Genomic DNA, 26,000 nt, shown 5'->3' on the forward strand with positions numbered 1-26,000 from the left:
AGCTGTATTGGCCTTTGCCTTTTCCTTGGATAACATCAATGGCATGGAATGGGGAGGCTGGTATGCAATGGCGACTGCTAGTCTTTCATAAACAACCTTGCCCGGATTTGTGCCTTGGAGGGGAACTTTCTAGGTGCAATCCCATGGTCATTCATGACTGAAAGGGGGATTTTGTACTTCAATGTAGGTCACATGAGATTTGTAGAGGGAAGTAAAGGGTTAGTGCTTCTGGACAAGAGTAACTAAAAGACATTGTTCCTGATGTTTGGTGAAGAGATTTGAGAGATAAATATTGTGCATTCTATAGAAGTGTAGTCACTACTTTTCAGAAAATTGCTGGAATATGCTGGTTGAAGGGATTATGGTTCGATTAAAATCCAGGATGTTGGTGCAGAAGAAGGGAAATTATCCTGTGGATTGACTATTGTTTTGTTTGACTTGTTTGAGGTTTTGACTGTGAATATTTTGGTATGAAGGATAAGATAAAACTCTAGCTAATTCTTTGAGAGTAGCCTGATTGGAAGTCAGTGGACTCAGACCAGCCACTACTAAAAGTCTTATGTTTGATGAGGGCACCAATTACCACTGGGGAAAACAAAATGTGGGGTTGTGTTGACAGAAAACATCTCTGAAGTATTATCCACAGGTTAAGATCCTCTTGTTGTCTGGCAGAAAAATCTGCTTCCAATGACATCTATTTCTTTACTACTCACAAGGGGCTAAATACAAAGAGGACAAACAAGGACAGACACACGGATTAAGTCGATTATATCGACCCCAGTGAGTAACTGGTACTTATTTAATCGACCCCTAAAGGATGAAAAGCAAAGTTGACCTCGGCGGAATTTGAACTCAGAATGTAGCGGCAGACGAAATACTACTAAGTATTTTGCCCGGCGTGCTAACAATTCTGCCTTTTAGCACATAGTTCTTTTATTAAACATCAGTTGTTGATGATGATGATGTAAATTTCCAGATACCTTCTCACAATTGGTGACATTACATAAAGGAAAGTGTAGCTAATTGTTGCACTTCAAAAGTCAGTGTTTGGGGGTCTTTCTTTGTATACTTTCCATTTTACACCTTTTACAGGTAAGGTGTTAAACTGGGAAGAAAGCTTGTTCAGAAATGAAATAAAACTGTTAAAAGCGATCTTATATTATGAAATAATGAATTTTTGATGTCTTTTTCATTTTATTGTTAATGGTGAGATGAAATGAGAAATAAAAATTTGACCTTAGGCTAAGCTAAGATCTCTAATCTTCTTTAATTAGTGCCATGAAAGGTTATACAATTCTTTCAAATTTTGAATAAGAAGCAGCTCTATGCTGTGAACATTAGCAGTGTAACACACATACTGTATTTGTGTTGTTAAATGCTTTTATGTTGCAGTATTTTGTCCAGAAAATTAACGATTAATATTTTAACACACTATGCCTTTAAAGGGAGTTTTCTTGGTCGAAATATCACTGCTTAAAAGCATTTAACAACCAACACATATAAATTAAGTATGTGACATCGATAATATAATTCAATATGCAATTAGATAGGAAGCAATGATTACTAGAGGCTACATACACATACCTATTAATTATATTTAATTACATATATGTATGTATTGATCCATCCATCCATCCATACATACATGCATGCATACATACATACATACGTTCATACATACATTTCTTACGCACAGTACATGTCGGTATATACATGCATACATACACACATATATACATAAAGATAAATATCAGTGAGAAAGAGAATACCTACACTGAACTATTGAGAAACTTATAGTTATTCTACCCAGATTACTAGGCTTATCAAAACCAGAAAGGGAGAAAGTTCCATCAATGGAACTGTAAAGATTTGTAAAATTTTCCAGGAGTTTAACATTGAAGTATATATGTGTATGTCTAAACATGCAATTATATGCATGAGAGAACATACATAAAACATGCATAGACTCCAAATACTGCAAACATACACACATACATACACAAATAGCTTGTTGGTGTTGAAATTCAAATAAAGGAGCCTTGAACGTAGGTTAGAAACCGGGTCCTTCTCTATTGTCACAAAATCTTGACATAAAAGTGAATAACATGTATATATCCATACATACACATATACATACATGTTTCTAAACTAAACATTTTAGCCTAATTAAGTGTGGTAAGTAGCTTGCTTACCAACCACATGGTTCCAGGTTCAGTCCCACTGCATGGCACCTTCAGCAAGTGTCTTCTACTAAAGCCCCTCGGGCCGACCAAAGCCTTGTCAGTGGATTTGGTAGACGGAAACTGAAAGAAGCTCGTCATGTATATGTATCTATATTATATGTGTGTGTGTGTGTTTATGACTGAAACACCTAAGCTCCACACTTAGAAGGTAATGGCAAACTTCTGCTGACTCTTTCACCACAACTTTCTCTCACTCTTTCCTCCTGCATCTTGCAGCTCACATGTGATGGACCGGCGTCCCATCCAGGTGGGGAACCTATATGCCAAGGAAACCGGGAAACTAGCCTTTATGAGCCAGGCATGGCTCAAGAAGGAACAAACAACAACAATATTAAATGAATAATAAGAACAGTTAACTGTTTTCTACTACACTTTTGGCCATCTTGAGGATGTTTTCTTTCTAGATAGATATTGTATCAGTATTGTTGTATTTCATGTCATTATAATGATTATCAAAATTCATGACTGTGTCTGCTGAAAAATTCTTGGATATTTTATTGGTAAATCTAAATTACTGCAATTCATATAGGTCAAAGAAAATGGTACTATGAATTGAAAGTAGAGTGTATCCAGATGATAAACAAAGGAAATCCTATGTAACCCCAATGAAATTAATACTTATGAAAATGTATGAAAAAATTGTATGACAACGAATATGCATAAGTTTTTACTGGTTGAACCAACATACTTAACAATGGAAAGGTGGATAATGCAGTACTGAATTGCATCACTATATCACGAGCTGATCACTCGTCAACTAATATATTTGATGGCATTAACCCTTTTATTACTGTATTTATTTCGAGATGCTCTGTGTTTTTTTCAATTACTTTAAATATAACAAAAAATTTAGTAAAATTACTTAGTTATCATTAAGCTAGTGTTAGGAACATAAATTGTAACTAAGATTTGGTGGAAGATTTTAATTCAAAGCTTATGAAAATGAGACATTTGTACTCAGAGCCCAGAGCCGGTTTCAACCGGGTTGGTATCGAAAGGGTTAAAGACAAATGGGCTTATTAGGTGCATGATAATTTGAGCAGCTCATATATGTGAGTAAAAAAGTTTATAGTGCTTATGGGAGGCCCAGTTTCATACATAAGACCTGGAGTGAATATTTTGAGAGGTCTTTTGGGAAAAAAAAAAATGTGGGTTCAGTCCCACTGCGTGGCACCTCGGGCAAGAGTCTTCTACTATAGCCTCAGGCCGACCAGAGCCTTGTAAGTGGATTTGGTAGACGGAAACTGAAAGAAGCCCGTTGTATATATGTATAGATATATATATGTGTGTGTGTGTGTTTGTGTGTCTGTGTTTGTCCCCCCAACATCGCTTAACAACCGATACTGATGTGTTTATGTCCCTGTAACTTAACGGCTTGGCGAAAAAGACCGATAAAATAAGTACTAAGCTTACAAAGAATAAGTCCTGGGGTCGATTTGCTCGACTAAAGGTGGTGTTCCAGCATGGCCACAGTCAAATGACTGAAACAAGTAAAAGAGTAAAAGAGAGTACTGGTATTTATTTTATTGACTTGTAAGAGAAGAAAGACACAATCAATTTTTAAGTCTTGCTCTCTGAAATTTGAAGCTCTGTAGTTAACATCAGGCATTCATTATATTGTCTTGCTTTCTACTCTGAATAAAATGCAACCCTTTTTAGTGAAGTCTAAAACTTGGTTTCTTGTGTGTGTGTGTGTGTGTGTGCATATGCATGGTCAAGAATTTTGCTTCCCAGTCACATGGGTTTGGGTTCAGTCTCGTAGTGTAGCAGTTTGGGCAAGTGTCAGCTACCCTGACTTTGTGCCAACCAAAGCCTTGTTAGTAAGTTAAAAGTTCCTGGCTTGAAGGGTATTGTGAAAAACCTGGTTTGTGGCCCAACTTCGCGAGTTATTGTACAAGGCTTAGAAAAACTGAAGGACCACTGCGATAAGTATGAGAGGGGAATATGTTGAATAAAATTATAATTAACTGATCCTCCTGTATTTTCTTTTACTCAATGCCAGGAACTTTTCAGCACCCCTTCTTATGTATGTATGTATAGAGGCTTTGAGTGACCCGTCTGTTTTTTTGTGTCGTCTCTTTGTGTGTTTTTGCGTTCTTGTCCCACTTTGTTATTTATAATTTATATTTAATTTCTATACACATATATATATATATATGTAGAGAGTTTCTGAAGTGATGTACAAATATTGTATATTGAGAATACTAAGTTAATCAGAATGTTGGATGAATATATATTTTTATTTACATTTTTAGTGCTTTCTTATTATTCCCAATACATATATATATATACCAATTAAGGACTGAACACGAAAAGTGAACGTCAAATCGCCATTCTCCACAAAAAGTCTATGTTCTCAGATCAAACTCAACACAAAACCAAAGCAATAAACAAGTGAAAAATATACGAAATAAATATTTACCCATGTACTAAATTTAGTTTCGGCTGTTATTTTCCGCAAGGAAAAGTGCAGCCATCATCAGCATGGTCCCATATAAAATGTAATTTGCTGCACTAAATGCCAACACGATACCGAAATATCGCGTGCATGGAGTACGGCCTATTACATTTGAAATATATATTTCAAATGTCTTTACTTTTGGCGCGATGAGACCCGAGAAAACTAGCCTGCAGCTAATAGTTAGCAGCAGTTAATTTATCGGTTAGAGAACAAATATTTATATAAAATTAAATTTAGGGTAAAAATTGATATTTATCAATTAGAACCAGTGGTCTAGCATATTAAAGAAAGAATCCGAAGATTAAAATATTTATATATACCAATTAAGGACTGAACACGAAAAGTGGACAGTCAACATGCTAGATATAGACGTCAAATCACCATTCTCCACAAAAAGTCTATGTTCTCAGATCAAACTCAACACAAAACCAAAGCAATAAACAAGCGAAAAATATATGAAATAAATATTTACCCATGTACTAAATTTAGTTTCGGCTGTTATTTTCCGCAAGGAATATATATAATATATATATATATATATATATATCATCATCATCATCATATTCATATATATATGTATTGAGAATAACAAGAAAGTGGTAAAAATATAAATAAAAATATATATTCATCCAACATTCTGATTACCTTATTATTCTCAATATACAATATCTGTACATCACTTCAAAAACTCTCTACATATATATATATATATATATATATATTTTAAAATGTGTGTTTGTATCTCCTTGTCCTGATGTAACATGATTGTCATAAATAAATGTCATTAATTTCCAATATTCTGCAAACAAAAGCATGTTGGCCATGGGAAAATAGTAGCTTGCTTGGAAACAAATGAGAGTTGGTGACAGGACGGGTATCTGCCCATGGAATATCTGCCTCAATAAACTTTATCTGACCCATGCAAACCAAGGAAAAGAGATGTTAAGATGATGATGATGACAACGACGATCTTTCCTTTGATTTTTATTTGTTTGAGCCAATAGACTGCAGCTATTCTGGGACACAGCTTTGAAGAATTTCTAGTCAAATGTATCGACCCCAGTACTTATTTTTTCTGAAGTCTGGTACTTATTCTATCTGTCCTGTTTCTTAGTGGTTTGGTCTCTTTTGCTTAACTGCTATGTTACAGGAGCATAAACACACCAACACTGGTTGTCAAGCAATGTAAGGAGACACTCACAACACATATATCATCATCATCATCATTTGATGTCTGTTATCCATGCTGGCATGGGTTGGAACCTGAAACCATGTGGCTGAGAAGCAAGCTTCTTATTTCTTTACTGCCCACAATGTGCTACACACAGAGGGAACAAACAAGAACAGACAAATGGATTAAGTCGATTATATCGACCCCAGTGCGTAACTGGTACTTATTTAATCGACCTCGAAAGGATAAAAGGCAAAGTCAACCTCGGTGGAATTTGAACTCAGAACATAACGGCAGGCAAAATACCACTAAGCATTTTGCCCAGCGTGCTAACGTTTCTGCCAGCTTCTTACCACACAGCCACACCTGATGATGATGATGATGATAATGATGATGATGATATATGTACACAGATTCAGAATTCTGGTTGTTAAAGGAAAGGGCTCTAGTGGCATTCATTACTTTCTCAACAAAGGAAATGTAGGTGGTAAGCTCTATTTGCCAGAAGCTGATTTCTTACGTACAGCACATGTCAGTATTTACTAATGTAATGATATGACTTAGGCTTTGTTAAATTACCTGAAGTTAGACAGACACAAAAGCATTTCTTTCATAACAAATGCCAATGCAAATATACACCTACTGGCAACAAATTGCTACTTTTTAAACACAAGTTTCATATTAAACTGCCACCAAGTACTTTACATCAACAGCAAGCAAACATTTCTTGGTACCAGTGGAAAAAAAAAAAAATTCTGAGAATGCTTGCATAAAAGTTTACCTCCTGTAGATTATATTTCATTCAACTTTGAAGTAATTGCATTATTAGTGTTCTCTCTTATTTGTGGGGATTAAAACTGTTTTTCTTTTGCTGTAGGCTTATCGTCATTATCCATCAATCTCATTATAGTCATCATCATCATCACCATTACCATCATCATCATCATCACCATCATCATTATCATCACCATCATCATCACTATCACCATCATTACCATTACCATCATCATCATCACCATCACCATCATCATCACCACCACCACCTTCATCATCATCTTCATCATCATCACCACCACTACCATCATCATTTAACGCCTCCTTTCTATGCTGGCATGGGTAGGATGGTTTGGCAGAAGACTGCACTAAGCTCTTCTGATGTTTTGGCATAGTTTCTATGGCTGGATGTCTTTCCTAATGCCAACCACTTTACAGAGTGTACCGGGTGCTTTTTACATGGCACTGGCACCAGCAGCAGTGAGGTCACCAAGGAATTTGCAGGACAAAACTCCTCAAGTGAAATGGGATTAGTACTGAGGGACAGAAAAGGTGTCTTGTGGTAGAAGAGAAATATGTCTACCTCAGATTGTGAGGGAGAGAGGGTGGAAGAATGCCAACCACTCCGAGAGTGTAGTGGGTGCTTTTACGTACCACTGGCATGAGGGCCAGTCAGGTGGCACTGGCGATGGCCACACTAAAATGGGGTTTTTTATGTGCCACCTGCACAGGAGCCAGTCCAGTGGCACTGGCAACGACCTCGCTCAAATGTTGTTTTTCATGTGCCACCGGCACAAATGCCAGTAAGGCGGCCCTGGCAATGATTACGCTCAGATGGTGCATTTAACATTCCACTGGCACAGGTGCCAGTCAGATGGTGCATGCATATATATATATATATCTATATACATATACATACACTCACACGTGCACATGCATGCACACACACACATGCATGTGCACACACATATGCACATATATTATATATCTTGAATATTTGTTTCAGATTTTGGCATAAGGCCAGTAAGTTTGGGGGAGGGGATAAGTTGATTACATCAACCCCAGTACGCAACTGGTACTTAATTTATTGACCCCGAGAGGATGAAAGGAACAGTAGACCTCGGCGGAATTTGAACTCAGAACGTAAAGACAGACAAAATACCACTAAGCATTTCGCCCAGTGTGCTTACGTTTCTGCCAGCTCGCCACCTTATACACCTTGAGTATTAGAACTTCGATTCTTATTAAAGAATTCTATGACAAGGCATAGAAAAGTAGGCATATTGTCTACAAGGCTAATGGTTCCCACATATATTTGTTAAGTTATAGTTAAAAAATCTTCCAAAATCACTTGGAAGAATATGTTACTATTCTTGCTTCAGACTCAATAACAACAGAATAGATGTTAATTCTACATCATTTATTGAGAGTAGATTGATACCTGGGATGGCATCCAATAGTGAGGTATCAGATTTTGTCTGCAGGTCATGCATATAAGGAAAACAAATGATAATAAGTTGAAATCAAATAAAATATAACAAAATATAAAGCTTCCTAAAACAGTAATGTTATGGATGCAGTAAATGAAATTCAAAGCTGAATTTTACATTTCTTGTATTCTGACATATTGATTTCATACTTTAGAATAATATATTCTTGAATAATTAATACCATGTTCAATTTAAGAGCAGTAGAAGTGGTTTCAATAATAACATTTATTAACTCACAATTTTCATTATTATTCATTAGTTGTTGACATTCCGCAAAGCATTCTATTAAGTCAATATTTCAGTTATTAGTAAGACAAACAAAAGTTTGATTTCTATTGTAATGCTTATAAAATGTTATAGATTTATTCTGTCTGTGGAATATTTAAATTTTTCTTTATTATTACTTGCTTTATTGAACTAAAATCTCAAGATGATTGACTATTTATGCATTAGTTTCTATATCAACACGGAGTGTGTCTGTATCACGTAACTGAGTTCTCAGTAAAAATATTAAAATATGAATAAACATAATTTCCTCAATAAAAGTAATTAATGACTGTTTTGCTTTGATATCAGACATGAGGGCCATCCTCTCTGATTAAGCATTCAATACTAAGATTCCTTCTAAAATAATAAAGTGATTCCCTTTAACAGTTTCAAAATGATAGGTTTGTATTCTGTATAAATTTCAGTCATCATCATCATCCTCCTCCTCATCATCGTCGTCGACATCATTGTCATTTAACATCCGCTTTCCATGCTGGCATGGGTTGGACGGTTTGACTGAGGATTGGCAAGCCAGTAGGCTGCACCAGGCTCCCATCTGATCTAGCAAGGTTTCCACAGCTGGATGCCCTTCCTGATACCAACCACCCCAAGAGTGCATCATGATTATCATTTAACATCCACCTTCCATATTGGCATGAGTTGGACTGTTTGACTGGAGTTGAAGTAGAAGGCAGGGCCTGATTTCTATGGCTGGATGCCCTTCCTAATGCAAGCACTTTACAGAGTTTACTGGATTCTTTTTAAGCAGCACCAACAATGGGGAGGTCACCAAGTTACTTACAAAACAAGGCACTTCAACTGAGTGGAGACTAGTATTGAGGGAGGTGGTTTTGTGATGTGAGGATAAAGTATGAACTAAGGGAAAGTTTCTACAGCTGGCTGGCATTGGGAAGGGCATCCAGCTGTAGAAACTCTGCCAGATCAAGATTGAAGATTGGTGCAGCCATCTGGTTTGCCAGCCTCAGTCAAATCGTCCAACCCATGCTAGCATGGAAAGCGGACGTTAAACGATGATGATGATGATGATGAAACAGGTATCTTGCAGTAGAGAAGATGCATGACTACTTCTGTTGAAAAAAGAGAGGAGAGAGAGAAAAAGAAAGAGAGAGAGAGAGAGAGGTTGATGAAGAAGATGTGTTGGGATGCAATATTGAAAAATATTTCAAAGTACTGTACAGTTACTTTTAACATGTGTGTGTACATTCAAATGTAGAAAGACATCTGCTGCAGAATCTGTTTCAGGAGAAATTCTCTTTACAGATAATTTACTTGGAAACACCCCATACTGGGCTATGAATGATGTCATCAGACTGTTGGACACATGGTTCTGTGTCATTACGCTTCATCAGCAGCAGACACCAAATTTATCATTCATAAACCCCTAAGGGCTGTTGGTCTTATATTAGAGCAGCAAATAACAAATTTATTGATGTGTGCAAAGCTCAGTCAAACTGGGACTAATTAGTTAAAGGTATAGTAAGCAGTAATAATTAAAATAACATATTTTCTTTTACTATTAGATTCTGTGTGTTAGAACTTAAAATATAAATTTGTTTTGCATTTTGGGGTTTTTGTTAATTGATCTGTTGCCTTCTGGCTGAGTGAAGTGAATAACAGATTATTCTGTTAATCATTGATTAACAGAATAATGAGCTTAATGGAATATTGATTATCAGAATAAGCACAGTATTCGATTAATCATCAACAGAGTACTGAGCTTAGTCTGTTAATTGTTAATTAATGGAATACTGAACTGCAAGTAAAATGCAACAAATAAAACCTGGAGAGCCTAGGACAGTTTTTGATTTTGAGATGGATTTGTCATCTTTGAGGGGATGATAGAGCAAGGAGATGAGGAAAAACGGTTATGCAAACTCAGGAAACAATCATATCAAATAAAAAGTAAGATAGGCATAGGAGTGGCTGTGTGGTAAGTAGCTTGCTTACGAACCACATGGTTCCGGGTTCACTCCCACTGCATTGAACCTTGGGCAACTATCTTCTACTATAACTTCTGGCAGACCAAAGCCTAGTGAGTGATAATTTGAGCTGCTCATATATGTGAGTAAAAAAGTTTATAGTGCTTATGGGAGGCCCAGTTTCATACATAAGACCTGGAGTGAATATTTTGAGAGGTCTTTTGGAAAAAAAATGCAGGTTCAATCCCACTGCGTGGCACCTTGGGCAAGTGTCTTCTACTATAGCCTTGGGCCGACTAAAGCCTTGTGAGTGGATTTGGTAGATGGAAACTGAAAGAAGCCCGTCGTATATATGTATATATATGTATGTGCATGTATATATTTATGTGTCTGCGTTTGTCCCACCAACATCTCTTGACAGCTGATGCTGGTGTGTTTATGTCCCTGTAACCTAGTGGTTCGGCAAAAGAGAACGATAGAATAAATACTAGGCTTACAAAAAATAAGTTCTGGGGTCGATTTGCTCAACTAAAGGCGGTGCTCCAGCATGGCCACAGTCAAATGACTGAAACAAGTAAAAGAGTAAAAAGAGTATTTTATATTTCAAAATATGTTCTTTATGTATTATCTCTTGTTTCTGTCATTGGACTGTGGCCAAGCTGGGGCACTATCTTGAAAGGTTTAATGGAATAAATCAATCCCAGGGATTATATTTTAAATCTGGTACCTATTCTATTGGTCTGTTTTGTCAAACCACTAAGTCACAGAGAGGTAAACAAACCAACACCGGTTGTCAAATAGTATTGGGTAAAAACACATGCATACACACACACACACACACACATATATATACATATCTATCTATCTATCTATCTATCTATCAATATATATATATAAATATATACATACATATACATATATATATACATACATATACATATATATACATACATATACATATATATATACATATATACATACATATATACATATATACATACATATATACATACATATATATATACATACATATATATATACATATATATATATATACATGTATATATATACATATATATATATATACATACATATACATATATATACATATACACACACACACACACACACACACACACTTCCCCGTCTTCACATTGTTGTGTTTCCTCTTTGTGTTTTCATGTTTGGATTAACTTTATACACACACACACACACACACACACACATACATATATTTATATATATATATATATATACTAGAAACCAAACTTCTTTGTCACTGATTTTTTTTCTCTCCAGTTACATTTTGCCAGAAACATTTTATTGGTGGGGTTGTGTTTTTACTTCAGTTTTCTAATTTCATGGAATTCAAAAGGATTAGGTAAAAAAATAATGAGAAATGTCTTTATAAAACGACATTTTAAACCACAAAATGTTAAGCAATAAGCAACATAATTTTATGTTAACATTTATGATGTACAAGACACAGTGTGTGAAACCTTTGTTACGTACAACAAGAAAGTACAAATGTTTTGATTAGCTCTTTTTCTTTTCTCCTATATTGAAAAGAAAACAGACTGTTTTATGGCTTCTATCTAATTACAAGCAAAATAATTTTCAGACAAAAACACTCAATCACTTCAATACAAAGAACAGATTTTCAAGTCATGACAACTCATAAGGCTTTTAACTTCCTTTTTCTTTGCTGGTTGATAGCAGCTGAAAATTGCCAACTTAACTTTTAAAGTTCTTTTGCCATCAACTCCTTCATCAAATTGTTTTGCTCTATAGGAATAGATTTGATAGGAATGTGTATCAAACCAAGAAAATAGGTCTATAATTCAAACTATCTTTTCAATATATTTGTGTATATGTGTGCATATGAGTGTACATGTATGTGTGCATGCAAGCATATGTACACATGTGTATGCATGCAAACATGTGTACTCGTGTGTGTGTGCTTTTGATGTGTGTGTTTTAATTTTTAAAGATACTATATGATTTAAGCATATGAATTACTGTATACATACAAAAAAATTTTAACTCAAATTCACAAATGTTTCATATTTCACTTGATACAATATGTTTGACAAAGTCTGGTGTGTGTGATCTTTGTAAACAAAATGCCCATTCGTATGATGACATCGTTTGTTTATTTGTGTAGGCATAAGCTCACTCCCTCCATCAAATCAACATTACTTGTACAGGTGTAACTGGGTTCCACATGTCAGATGTCGAAATGATCACAGAACAACATGAAATGAAGTACTTTGCTCTATAAAACAATGCATTACCCGATCTAGGAATTAAAACCATGTTCTCGCAATCATAAGGGCAACACTCTAGCCACTAAACCATGTGTCTTCAATGTATATATATAAACAGCTGTAAGACTTCAAATTTACCTTACCCTAATTAAATATTCTAAATGACTTGAGATACCTGTCCTGCCTTGGTTTTTGTTGTCCCTTTTCCTCTAATATAATATATACCTGCTAACTCAGTCTCCAGCTATGAAATCCACTCACAAGGCTTTTAGTCTGACTAAGACTACAATGGGTGACACTAGTATAAGTTTCTACACAGTGGGACTGGACCCAAACCGTGGTGGGGAAGCAAACTTCTTAACCAATCATCATTTTTACATCCACTTTCCATATTTGCTCAGGCTGGACATATTAACAGGATTCACTAGGCCAGAGGCCTCTATCTTACTTCTATGTTTCAGCTTAATCTCAAGGTAGACCATTAGTATATTTGCATACATTGGGGGTATACTGGTTCCCATTGCCATTCCTAATTTTTGTCTATATATTAGTTGGTCAAAATTTTTTAAATAATTTTGTAGAGTAAATTGAAAACCTTCAATTATAAATTCTTTTTATAAGCAGCCTGGTAACTCATGAGGATATTCATTAAGGCAGAAATATATTGCTTTTATTGCAGAGTATTTGAAACAAGTTGGCCACATCAAAAGACCTCTTTAGGTTTCTTCATTTGTTATATATGGAAGATGGTTTAACATATCCAAGTCGTGTCTTATGTAGCTCTGTATATACTTCAAATATTGTTTTAGTAATATGTATAAGAAATTGCTCAACTAATGAATTTTACATGACGGCCTTGTAACTATTAGTCATGATTTTAAAACTCTTAGGTGAAGAATATTTAAGCAAGAAAATAATTTTGTGAAATTTTGGCAGTTCATAAAATTTGTTTGTTTTACTTTTAGTATATCATAATTGGAACCTCGATCAAACCAAAGATAATATTACAGACGTCCTGAAAACTAAAACTTATTGAAGTGCTGTTTGATAAAGGCAGTAATGATGAACCTCTAGTCAGAAATAAAAGAAAATACTATCCATTAAATTGTAGAAATAGAGAAGTTTATAATTTTTGTGGTGGTTAAGTGGTCATATTCTTTATTGTATGAATTGAGTGTGTCATTAAGTTTTGCATTAATTTCTACTGATTGTAGTAGATGACATTCACATAACAGCTGATGTACTCAAGTATGGATATTGTGAAATTTTCACAATAGTCTATGTCCATTACAACCACAGTACTTCTTTTATTAGCTTCTTTTATAGCTAGTTTTGAATCAGTTTTCAACACATTCATATTTTTATACATTCTTTTGCACTGAAATTAGAACAAACACTATGTTTTTACAGAAACATATGGAAAATAAGTGATATGACCATAGAAATTATCAAGTTCTCTATTTCTACAGTTTAGTGGATGATATTTTCTTTTATTTCTGATGAGAGAGTCATCATCATTGCCTTTATCAAACAACTCTTCTATAAGTTTTAGTTTTCAGCATGTCTGTGATATTATCTTTGTTTTGATTGAGGTTCAAATTTTGTTGAGCTGGTGTCAAGTTTAGACCACTTTGGAAGTGCTTTTATTTGTTCTATTATTGTTATTTTATTGGATATATTTAAAACTTTTGGTTTCTTATGTCTTTGGTTGTTCCATCTGGTGTCTCTATTCCTTTTGACAAGATCTAAGAAATGGTTTCGAAAGTTTCAATTTGCTAGATATGTGTTACACCTATATCCACTATTGTAATCAATAGAATTATGTTGCCTACTCTCTTATACTCTTTTACTTGTTTCAGTCATTTGACTGTGGCCATGCTGGAGCACCACCTTTAGTCGATCCCAGGACTTACTCTTTGTAAGCCTAGTACTTATTCTATCGGTCTCTTTTGCCAAACTGCTAAGTTACGGGAATGTAAACACACCAGCATCAGTTACCAAGTGATGTTGGGGGGGACAAACACAGACACACAAACATATATATATATACATATATACGACGGGCTTCTTTCAGTTTCCATCTACCAAATCCACTTACAAGGCTTTGGTTGGCCCAAGGCTATAGTAGAAGACACTTGCACAAGGTGCCATGCAGTGGGACTCAACCCAGAACCATGTGGTTGGTAAGCAAGCTACTTACCACACAGCCACTCCTGCGCCTGTTGTAGCTACTTACAAAGTTGATTTTCATTAATGTATTTTCAAAATTATTTTTCCACCACTGATTTTCAAACGTATTTCACAAGTAAGACCCTGAAGAATATTCTTCTCTTCTGGACAACAGTTGATTTTTATTTCTTGACTTGCATGCAATGCTGTATCTGGGTTGGTTTCTATTAAATCCATATTCAGGTTGGTTTCTATTAAATGAAATACTTGTATTTGTTTTGAAAATTTTACCATTTTCTGTTCCAAATTCCTAAAATTTGATTTATTTGATGTTTGTTTTACAGCTTCTGTATATAACTTAATTGTAATTTTTTTCATAAATGGATTTTCTGAAAGACATTTTTAAAAAAATTCTTCTTTGAAACTGCAGAACCAATCATCACTTTTCTTCCACCTACATCATGAAATAATTTCTTCATTTCCATAGTTTTCACATGTTTTCAAAAAAAAAATGTATTCCTTCTACTTTCTTGAATATTCCTCATAAATTTCCTCATCAATTCCCCTATATTTTTCTGCATTAGTCTTTGCTCATAATCTTAATAATTCTATATACATTTCAAATTCTATATACATTTCAAATAATCTTAATAATTCTACATACATTTCAAATTTGCCAAGAGATATCCTTTCTTGAAGTTGTTGTTGTTTTGGTTCATTTTTTATTGGCTTGATCTGAGATTTTCTTGGAAGAATTATTGGTGTTAAGTTCACCCATCATTTGTATATATCAGCTCTGTTGTTGTTCTTAACTTTATTCCAAAATGTAAATTTGTGTGCTTCTATGTTTTTGTTCCAGATGTGGTCAATACAACTTTTAATCAAAATTATTTTACTGATGAATGATTTCATCTAAATCTGTTGTTTGTCTGTTTTGCTGTACTGTTTGATTAAAAAATACAGTTTCTGAAGTTTTATGAAAGTTGGCACATATTCTAACACAGCCACTCAGAATTTAATCTTTTTACATCTTCGTTGACTGCTCTAGTGAAGCAATGAGGATTATCCAATTCTTCAGTTAATATCAATATTTTTGTACTAATTTTCTTCAATTCTTTTAAAATACTGTCGTTTGTAGTTTTTGCAATTCTGTCTGTTTTTGGAAGCATTTTCTTTCACTTGTGCAGGAATTTGACAGCCAAAATTTTAAACTTTTCCCATTATAGCAATGTGTAGATATTTGACAGAAAAATAAAAAATTAATAAAGAACTTTCCTCATTTTAAAATATAAACCAAGTTTATATTTTAAGTTTAATTGTTAACCAATTATTAACAATTATTTTTAATTCATTTATTAGCATTTATAAAATATATTTTGCCATATATTTTACAAGTAGTTAAAGTATAAAAATTTACATCCCTACATAATTTGGGTTCTCTAGTGTATACAAGGGCATGCTGAAAAGTTCCTGGCTTTGGGTAAAAGAAAATATAGAAGGATCAGTTAATTATGGTTTTATTTGACATATTCCCCTCTCAGATTCATACACTTATTGTGGCAGTCCTTCAGTTTTTCTAAGCCATGTAAAAGAACTTGGAAGTTTTCAGCACCCCTTCACTTGTTACCTGTGAGCCTTTAATGAGATTAATTTCAGTAGACATAGTCTTTTACTCTTTTACTTGTTTCAGTCATTTGACTGCGGCCATGCTGGAGCACCGCCTTTAGTTGAGCAAATCAGCCCCGGGACTTATTCTTTGTAAGCCCAGTACTTATTCTATCGGTCTCTTTTGCCGAACCGCTAAGTGACGGGGACATAAACACACCAGCATCGGTTGTCAAGCAATGCTAGGGGGACAACCACAGACACACAAACACACACACACACACATATATATACATATATACGACAGGTTTCTTTTCAGTTTCCGTCTGCCAAATCCACTCACAAGGCATTGGTCGGCCCGGGGCTATAGCAGAAGACACTTGCCCAAGATGCCACGCAGTGGGACTGAACCCGGAACCATGTGGTTGGTTAGCAAGCTACTTACCACACAGCCACTCCTGCACCTATCATCATCATCATCATCATCATTTAGCGTCCGTTTTCCATGCTAGCATGGGTTGGACGGTTCAACTGGGGTCTGGGGAGCCCGAAGGCTGCACCAGGCCAGTCAGATCTGGCAGTGTTTCTACAGCTGGATGCCCTTCCTAACGCCAACCACTCCGAGAGTGTAGTGGGTGATTTTATGTGCCACCGACACAGGTGCCAGACGAGGCTGGCGAACGGCCACGCTCGGATGGTGTTTTTATGTGCCACATTAAATAGTATATATTAAATGAAGGTTAGTAGCAGGTAGCAAGCCATTAGTAGCATTAGCAGTGATTGTTACACAGAGAAATAATTAAAAATGCATGTAGCATTGCATTTTGAAAAGACATGTTTCTCTTGTTTCAAGAAGAAAACAAGCAGAAGCCATGAGCTAATTTCCTTTCATAAATATTTGGCCTTTTAGAAGGTGTGAATATAATATAATTTTGTTTCTATTCAGATATTAACTTTCTTTAATGTAGGCTTGAATGATAAATAACAGTTTCTCTGAAACCAGTGTTCTCTGGTAGATCAATATTCTGTTGGTTGGTGTGTCATATTCAGACGTTTTAGATATTATTTTCCAGTGGGGGTTTGTTGGCAAAACATAAGAGTATTAATTCATGGAGAAAAGTTCTCTTTAAAAAAAAAAAATTGCACATCAATGGCAAAGTTGTCCATGCTTATATTACTGATACTTGGAAAGTGAATTTATCTTTGTAACCAGTCTGATGCTCTTAGAATTTCTGCCTACTGTTTTATTTTGCTTTCCTCCTCCCCCTCCTCTCCCCCTCCCCCACTCTCTGAATAAACAATATTTTCTCTCTCTGAATCCTCTCTCTCTCTCTGAATAAACAATATTTGTATGTCCTAATATGTGTATGTAAATACATATTCATAATGGTGTTTTTTTTTGTATTTCTGTATAGATGATATGTATTAGTATATAAGTATATATAAATAGGTTTTGTTGCACTGCATAGAATTTTGGACAAGTGTCTTCTACCTTTTCTAACCTCAGGCTGACTAATGTCTTATGTGTAGAATTTGGTTATCAGAAACTGGATGGAAGTTATAGTATGTATGTGTATGTATATATATCCTCTTAGCAATTCAGATCACTCCATCAAATGTATTGCTTATTTGTTCACATTGTTCTGAATATATCACATTATCTTTACGTGCCACCGGCATGTAAAAAGCACCAACCGATCATGGCCATTGCCAGCCTTCTCTGGCACGTAAAAAGCATCCACTACACTCACGGAGTGGTTGGCGTTAGGAAGGGTATCAAGCTGTAGAAACACTGCCAGATCAGACTGGAACCTGGTGCAGCTTCCTGGCTTCCCAGACCCCGGTTGAACCGTCCAACTCATGCTAGCATGGCAAACGGACGTTAAACAATGATGATGATCTTGTAGCTTTCAGATTTCGATGATGTGATTGCTTATTTTTAGAATAACATTGTAGGTAAGTGTGAGAGGCCTGAGTTAGTCAGTTTGGGCATAAAACATGTGTGCTCTAGAGTTACCACAGTAATTAACTCACCAGGCACCGAGGAATATAGTTCTAAGGATTAGACCTAATTATTAATAATTTGCAGTTTCACTTTTCATTGATGGCAAGGTCTTACATTTGCATGGCTTAATCTTTGAGACATCCATACGACTACTGGAAGGATCAACCAGGTATCATTATGTGCATATGAAATCTGGAACCATGTGTATACGAACCAAATTTTAGTCAAATAGCCATGTCTGAAATTTACATCATCATCATCATCATCAACAACTGGTGTTTAATAAGAGAACTATGTGCTAAAAGGCGGCGAGCTGGCAGAAACGTTAGCACACCGGGCGAAATGCTTAGCAGTATTTCGTCTGCCGTTACATTCTGAGTTCAATTTCCACCGTGGTCAACTTTACCTTCCATCTTTTCGGGGTCGATAAATTAAGTACCAGTTACACACTGGGGTCGATGTAATTGACTTAAACTGCTTGTCTGTCCTTGTTTGTTCCCTCTGTGTGTAGCCCCTTGTGGGTAGTATAGAAATCAGTATTTCGTCTGCTGTTACGTTCTGAGTTCAAATTCCGCCGAGGTCAACTTTGCCTTCCATCAATGTAATTGACTTAATCCATTTGGCTGTCCTTGTATATTCCCTCTGTGTGTAGCCTCTTGTGGGTAGTAAAGAAATAAGAGAACTATGTGCTAAAAACAAACTGAGATTGTTGTCAAAGAATAACCTGAAGCATTCTAAGTATAGAAGTAGTCTTTAGTTTTTACACATAGCATCTCTAGGTGTACATTTTAGGGCATTTTAGAGCAGTTTAGAAAAATATTTAAAAGAAAATTGACAGAAAAAAAAAGACAGGTAGGTTCATATGGAGGAGAAAAGAAAGTAGTTGGATAAAAGAATTAGCGCTTGCATAGTTTAGAGCTGTGGAAGTATTCTCAGAATGAAGAATTTCTTTTCCTGGTAAGATTTCCTGCAGATTCTGTGCCCACTTGGATCTTCTCTGAGTAGGTTTCCTTCCTCAATTCATTCTCCTTCTACACTAGTTTCCATCACTTCTCTGCTATTATTCTCAACAGATGTTAACTTATGTGTTGTAATGTACACACACTTTTCCTCTGTCATTGTATAATAAAAATATATTATGTATTATCACCTGTTGAATGTCAGTGTCTGATGACATAATTAAAATGTAGAATTTAGATGTTTTCAGAATGTCTTTGAATCATTAGTACTGCTAGTATTATATATAATTATACTAGAAAACATGACTGTATATCAAGTTATACAATGTTATGCAATGTAATAAACTAAACAAATGGTTCTCAATATTTATAGAACGTAAGGCAGCGAGCTGGCAGAAACATTAGCATGCCGGGCGAAATACTTAGCAGTATTTCATTGGTCTTCACGTTCTGAGTTCAAATTCCACCAAGGTCAACTTTGCCTTTAATCAGTTTGGGGTCGATAAATTAAGTACCAGTCGTGTACTAGGGTAGATCTAATCAACTGGCCCCCTCTCCAAAAATTTTGGGCGTTGTGCCTAGAGTAGAAAAGAATATTTATAGAATGTAAATAGGCAGCAAGCTGGCAGAATTGTGACAGTGTGGTAAGTAGCTTGCTTACCAACCACATGGTTCCGGGTTCAGTCCCACTGCGTGGCACCTTCGTCAAGTGTCTTCCACTATACCTTGGGCCGACCAAAACCTTGTGAGTGGATTTGGTAGATGGAAACTGAAAGAAGCTTGTTGTATATATGTATAACTATATGTATGTGTGTGTGTATATGTTTGTGTGTCTGTTTGTCCCCCTAACATCTCTTAACAAACGATGCTGTTGTGTTTATGTTCCCGTAACTTAGTGGTTCAGCAAAAGAGACTGATAGAATAAGTACTGGGCTTACAAAGAATAAGTCCTGGGGTCAATTTGCTCGACTAAAGGTGGTGCTCCAGCATGGCCACAGTCAAATGACTGAAAGAGAGTAAAGAGTATCGTGGACAAAGTGCTTATCAGTATTTTGTCTGTCTTTACATTGTGAGTTCAAAGTCTTCTGAGGTTGATTTTTACCTTTCATCTTTTTGGGATCAATAAAATGAGAACCGGTTAAGCACTGGGGTTGATGTAATCAACTGCCCCTTCCCCAAAACTTACCGGTTTTTTGCCAAATTTTGAAACCAAAATTTATAGATTGTAAGAAGGCAGCAAGCAGTCAGAATTATGAACTTACTGAGCAAAATGCTTAGCAGTACAGCTATCTTTATGTTCAAAATTCTGCCAGGGTTTTGGCTTTGTCTTTCATCCTTTCAGGGTTGACAAAATAAGTACCTGTTGAGCACTGGCGTAGATGTAATGGGCTTACCTCCTCCTCCAAATTTGCTGGCCTTGTGCCAAAATTTGAAGCCAATATTTATAGATTACTCTTTTACTCCTTTACTTGTTTCAGTTATTTGACTGTGGCCATGCTGGAGCACCGCCTTTTGTTGATCGAGCTATTTTACCCCAGGACTTATTCTTTGAAAGCCTAGTACTTATTCTATCAGTCTCTTTTGCCGAACCGCTAAGTTACAGGGATGTAAACACACCAGCATTGGTTGTCAATCGATTTTGGGGGGACAAGCACAGACACACAAACATATACACACACATACATACATACATACATATATATATATATATATATATATATACATACGCACACATATATACGACGGGTTCTTTCAGTTTCCCCTCTACCAAATCCATTCACAAGGCTTTGGTCGGCCCGAGGCTATAGTAGAAGACACCTAAGGTGCCACTGAACCCGGAACCATGTGGTTGGTAAGCAAACTACTTACCACACAGCCACTCCTACACCTTTCAATCTCTAACTTCTAATTACTTTTTGCCTTTTACTTACTTTAACATAATGAACTCCTTATCTAATAGAGAGGTAGCCATTATTATTTTGTGTCCATGCCAGACCCTTCAGTTTTTTCTCAAATCATCCCAACAACAAAATAATTGGGACTCTGGGACCGTTGTCTGTGAAGAACTACAAAAACTAAAAAGAAATTGTCAGATTGGATATAATATTAGAAATTTGCAGAAAACTTCTGGAAGGAATTATGGGGAAAATGCTTGTAGTATTTCTCCTTAAATCTTCATTTATTAAAAATATCTGTCTACTTATTGCTAAGAAAAAAAGGAGAGAAAAACGTGACTATTGTGACATACATGTTTTTGTCAAGAGCAATATCACTGCATGTAAGCCAGAACCAAATTAGGATTATTAGCTCATCTCCCAAAGAAGGTAATATCGATCAATATTATTCCTTTCTTTAAGCCTTTCACTCTGACTTTTGCAGTTTTTATTTCATTTTAGACCTTTATTATTTGCCATAATTAAAATCTAAGCTTTTTTTATCGCTACACATGATTTTCGAACGTGGGACAAAAATGTCCCAATAGTATTCTAATGAAAATATACTTGGAACTATCTTATCCCAACAGTATTTCACATGCATGTTGAGCAAGTTTGGAAAATTACGGAAATAAAAATGAAATAAATCTTACAGTTTGTTTCAAAGGCAAAATGAAGCAATAGTTGCTTTCTCATATATCTATTATAAATTACATTTTCAAACAACATTTACAAAATAACTGAGAAAATTTGCCATTTGTCCTTTATTCCTTTGGACAGCAACTTGTCTGAGACTGCCTCTGGTTCTATAGCACAAAATTACATTTTAAATTGTACAGATGTATGTTAAAACTTTAATAACACGTAATAATTTTTTGTCATGTTCCAAACTGGCTTAATTAAAAAAAGGTTAGTTATTTTACTAAATTCTACAAATATTTCCTTTTATTATTTAACTCTTTTCCTTCTTTCAGTCATTTGACTGTTGCCATACTGGAGCACCACCGTAAAGGGTTTTTAGTTGAAAAATTCAACCCCAGGATTTATTCTTTATAAGTCTAGTACTTATTCTATTGGTCTGTTTGGCTGAACTACTAAGTTACATATACATATATATATCTATTATATAAAATCCGTTCTGTCTGTGTGTCTTCTAGGATCTCGGGCGTCCTCCATCCGATTGCGCTCAAATTTGATATGTAGACACCGACGGTATCAGGGCATGAATAAGTCTTGAAAAATTATAAAATTACAAAAATCGATTCCAGGTGAGAATGCGATCGATAAAGCCGTGGGAACGTGCATTTGTCTATCTTTATTTCTTCTTTTGCTGGTGTCTCAAATTTAGGTTAAATCAGTGTGTCTCAAAGGGGAGGCCTATGGGACGGTCGGACAAGTTGTTTTGAGAAAATGTGTTTTAAATGTTTGACAATTCAGCACTGTCCATTGGACGGTGTGTGTGTGTGTGGGGGGGGACGTCCCCACGTTGTTGTGTTTTCTCTTAGTGTTTTCATGTTTGGATTAACTATATATATATATATATATATATATATACACAACAGTCTTCTTTCAGTTTCTGTCTACTAAATCCACTCATAAAGCTTTGGTCAGCCCAACGCTATGGTAGAAGACACTTGCCCAAGGTGCCACACAGTGTAACTGAACCCATAACAATATGGTTGGGAAGCAAGTTTCTTACCACTCTGCCATGCATGCACCTATTATTTTAAAAAATTAATTAAAACAGAGAGAGTCTATTTTATAAGGTCATGTGAGTGTTAAAGAGAAGAATTTTTTTCACAAAAAACGTAATTAGTTAAAAGTTTGTGCCAAAAATAATTTCTTGGTTATTTGCCAAGCTACTCCTAGAATTTGATATTAACCATCATTATCTGCAAATTAAGAGGTGGTATCATATAATAAAGGCAAGCACAGCTAAGTAAGGTCATAGACCACATTTCAATATCTCATTGAAATGGTTTAATTTCACTTATATCTTAAATTAGTTTGTAAAAGACATGAATTCCTCAACATTCCATCTTAATATTTTGTACCTGTATAAGAAATTAAAATTTATGAGCTAAACTGATATCATAATTTATTCAACGGTACCTTGATATGAAACTGGTTTCTTGGTCTAGACAAGTGATTCTCAGTCAGAGTCCACATGACCCCTGTGGGTCATATAAGATTTTGGGGGGTCCACACAAGCAAAATACTGAATTGGGAACACACAGCAGTATATTAAGGATCCATGACAAAACTTTGCTTAGGATACATTTATTGTAAGAAACAGGTTTCTTTCTCTAACATTTTACATCGTTCAACTTATCTCTTTTACTCTTTTGCTTGTTTCAGTCATTTGACTGTGGCCATGCTGGAGCACCGCCTTTAGTCAAGCAAATCAACCCCAGGACTTATTCTTTGGAAGCTTAGTAATTATTCTATTGGTTGCTTTTACCAAACCGCTAAGTTACGGGGACGTAAACACACCAGCATCGGTTGTCAAGTGATGTTGGGGGGACAAACACAGCCACACAAACATATACACACACATACATATATATATATATACATATATATGACGGGCTTCTTACAAAATAAGAATTTTAAAAGAAGTTTCTATAAAACCTGTTTTTTAAACATTGAAAGAATACGGGGATCCACAAGAGTAACATAGTAATCGAAAGGTTCCATAGGCAAAAAATGGTAGAGTGCCACTGTTTTAGAGAAAAATGTTTTGTTATTGCAAACCTCTCAAGAAGGAAACTGGAAGAGAACTTTTAATTAGTCAGACAGTCTGAAACAATTTCATTATGAAGGTAAAACAACGAATATAGTCATGGAAGTCACAAGTATTTATTTCTGAGTTTCTTTTGTTTATATTTTTTTAAGAAATGAAATGAGAGTAAAATTATGTAATGTTAATACATTTTATCATAGGCATGGCTGTGTGGTTAAGGAATTTGTTTTCCAACCATGTGGTTTCAGGTTCAGTGTTACTGCTTGGCACCTTGGCAAAATGTCTGCACCATGCTAATCAATGCTTTGTGAGTGGATTTAGAAAATGGAAATTCAAAGAAATATGATGTGTTGTGTGTGTATGTATTGTTTGTTCCTTCTCGAGCCATGCCTGACTCATTAGGACCGGTTTCCCAGTTTCCTTGGCGTATACGTTCCCCACCTGGACGGGGCGCTAAAGTTGTGGCGAAAGAGTCAGCAAAAGTTCGCCATTACCTTCTGCTGGAGCCACGTGGAGCTTAGGTGTTTCTCTCATAAACACACACATCGCCCGGTCTGAGATTCGAACCCATGATCCCTTGACCGTGAGTCTGCTGCTATAAGCACTAGGCCATGTGCCTCCATGTATGTATGTATATCTACATATATATGATAGTAATGAGTATGCGTTTGTCCCTCCTCTTCGTCTTGACATCATGTGATTGTTACAAACATGTGTCAACATTATTTAACTAATTTCTCTCCTTTCCAGTCTAACACAAAACCATGTCTGGTCAAAGGGAAATATTACATTGCTTGGAAACTAATTAGGGTGGATGACCGGCAGGGCATCTTCTACAATGAAATCTATCTGACTCATGCAAGCATAAATAAGTGAATGCTAAAACGATGACGATAAAGAATGTAATTGGAATTCTATGGTTCCAGCCAAACACCCATCCATAGATAAATCAAAAATGACTGATAAGATAAAAAACACAAATTGTTTTGTTGAAAGGGTACTGAACAATCAATCAAAGTTAGCGCTGTTTCTGCATGGCTAAAGCACCTTCTCTTCAAAAGATAAGTTCATGAATATCTAAGTAGACACCACAAGATTATTGCAAGCAGTAATTCTGTTTTATTAAATTGTTAGTACCATTAACTTATTTCTTTATTGCCCACAAGGGGCTAAACACAGAGGGGACAAACAAGGACAGACATAGGTATTAAGTCGATTATATCGACCCCAGTGCGTAACTGGTACTTAATTTATCGACCCCGAAAGGATGAAAGGCAAAGTCGACCTCGGCGGTGTTTGAACCCAGAACGTAACGACAGACGAAATACTGCTGAGTATTTCGCCCGGCGTGCTAACGATTCTGCCAGCTCGTGGTAATGTTTGAGCATATATCTTTTGGTGGTTAATACTTTACTCATACAACCGTAAAGTTATATAAATTTGCTTGTAGTGAACAGGTGAATAAATCTATGCGTGTGTAAAAGTAGTTTAGTGTTCATAGAAGAATGAATGTGAATATATATTTGAGTAGGAGTGGCTGTGTGGTAAGTAGCTTGCTTACCAACCACATGGTTCTGCATTCAGTCCCACTGCATGGCACCTTGGGCAAGTGTCTTCTACTATAGCCTTGGGCCAACCAAAGCCTTGTGAGTGGATTTGCTAGACGGAAACTGAAAGAAGCCCATGGTATATATGTGTGTATATATATATATATATATATATATATGTGTGTGTGTGTGTGGTGTGTGTGTGTGTGTATGTTTGTGTGTCTGTGTTTGTCCCTCCAACATACTTTGACAACCAATGCTGGTGTGTTTACATCCCCGTACATTAGCGGTTCGGCAAAAGAGACCAATAGAATAAGTACTAGGCTTACAAAGAGTAAGTCCTGGGGTCGATTTGCTCGACTAAAAGCGGTGCTCCAGCATGGCCACAGTCAAGTGACTGAAACAAGTAAAAGAGTATAATTGTA

At 35.7% G+C, this 26,000-nt stretch overlaps 1 long non-coding RNA gene across 1 annotated transcript; it reads left to right on the top strand.

Moving 5' to 3' along the window:
* The first annotated feature begins 2,015 nt into the window (after nucleotides 1–2,015).
* LOC118763485 lies at nucleotides 2,016–25,231 on the top strand. The gene is made up of 3 exons (XR_004999243.1): nucleotides 2,016–2,096; nucleotides 17,895–17,904; nucleotides 25,222–25,231. It is a non-coding gene; the product is annotated as an uncharacterized LOC118763485 (long non-coding RNA).
* Nucleotides 25,232–26,000: the final 769 nt, after the last annotated feature.

Source organism: Octopus sinensis, linkage group LG5, assembly GCF_006345805.1.
Source record: "Octopus sinensis linkage group LG5, ASM634580v1, whole genome shotgun sequence".
Lineage (NCBI taxonomy): Eukaryota > Metazoa > Mollusca > Cephalopoda > Octopoda > Octopodidae > Octopus > Octopus sinensis.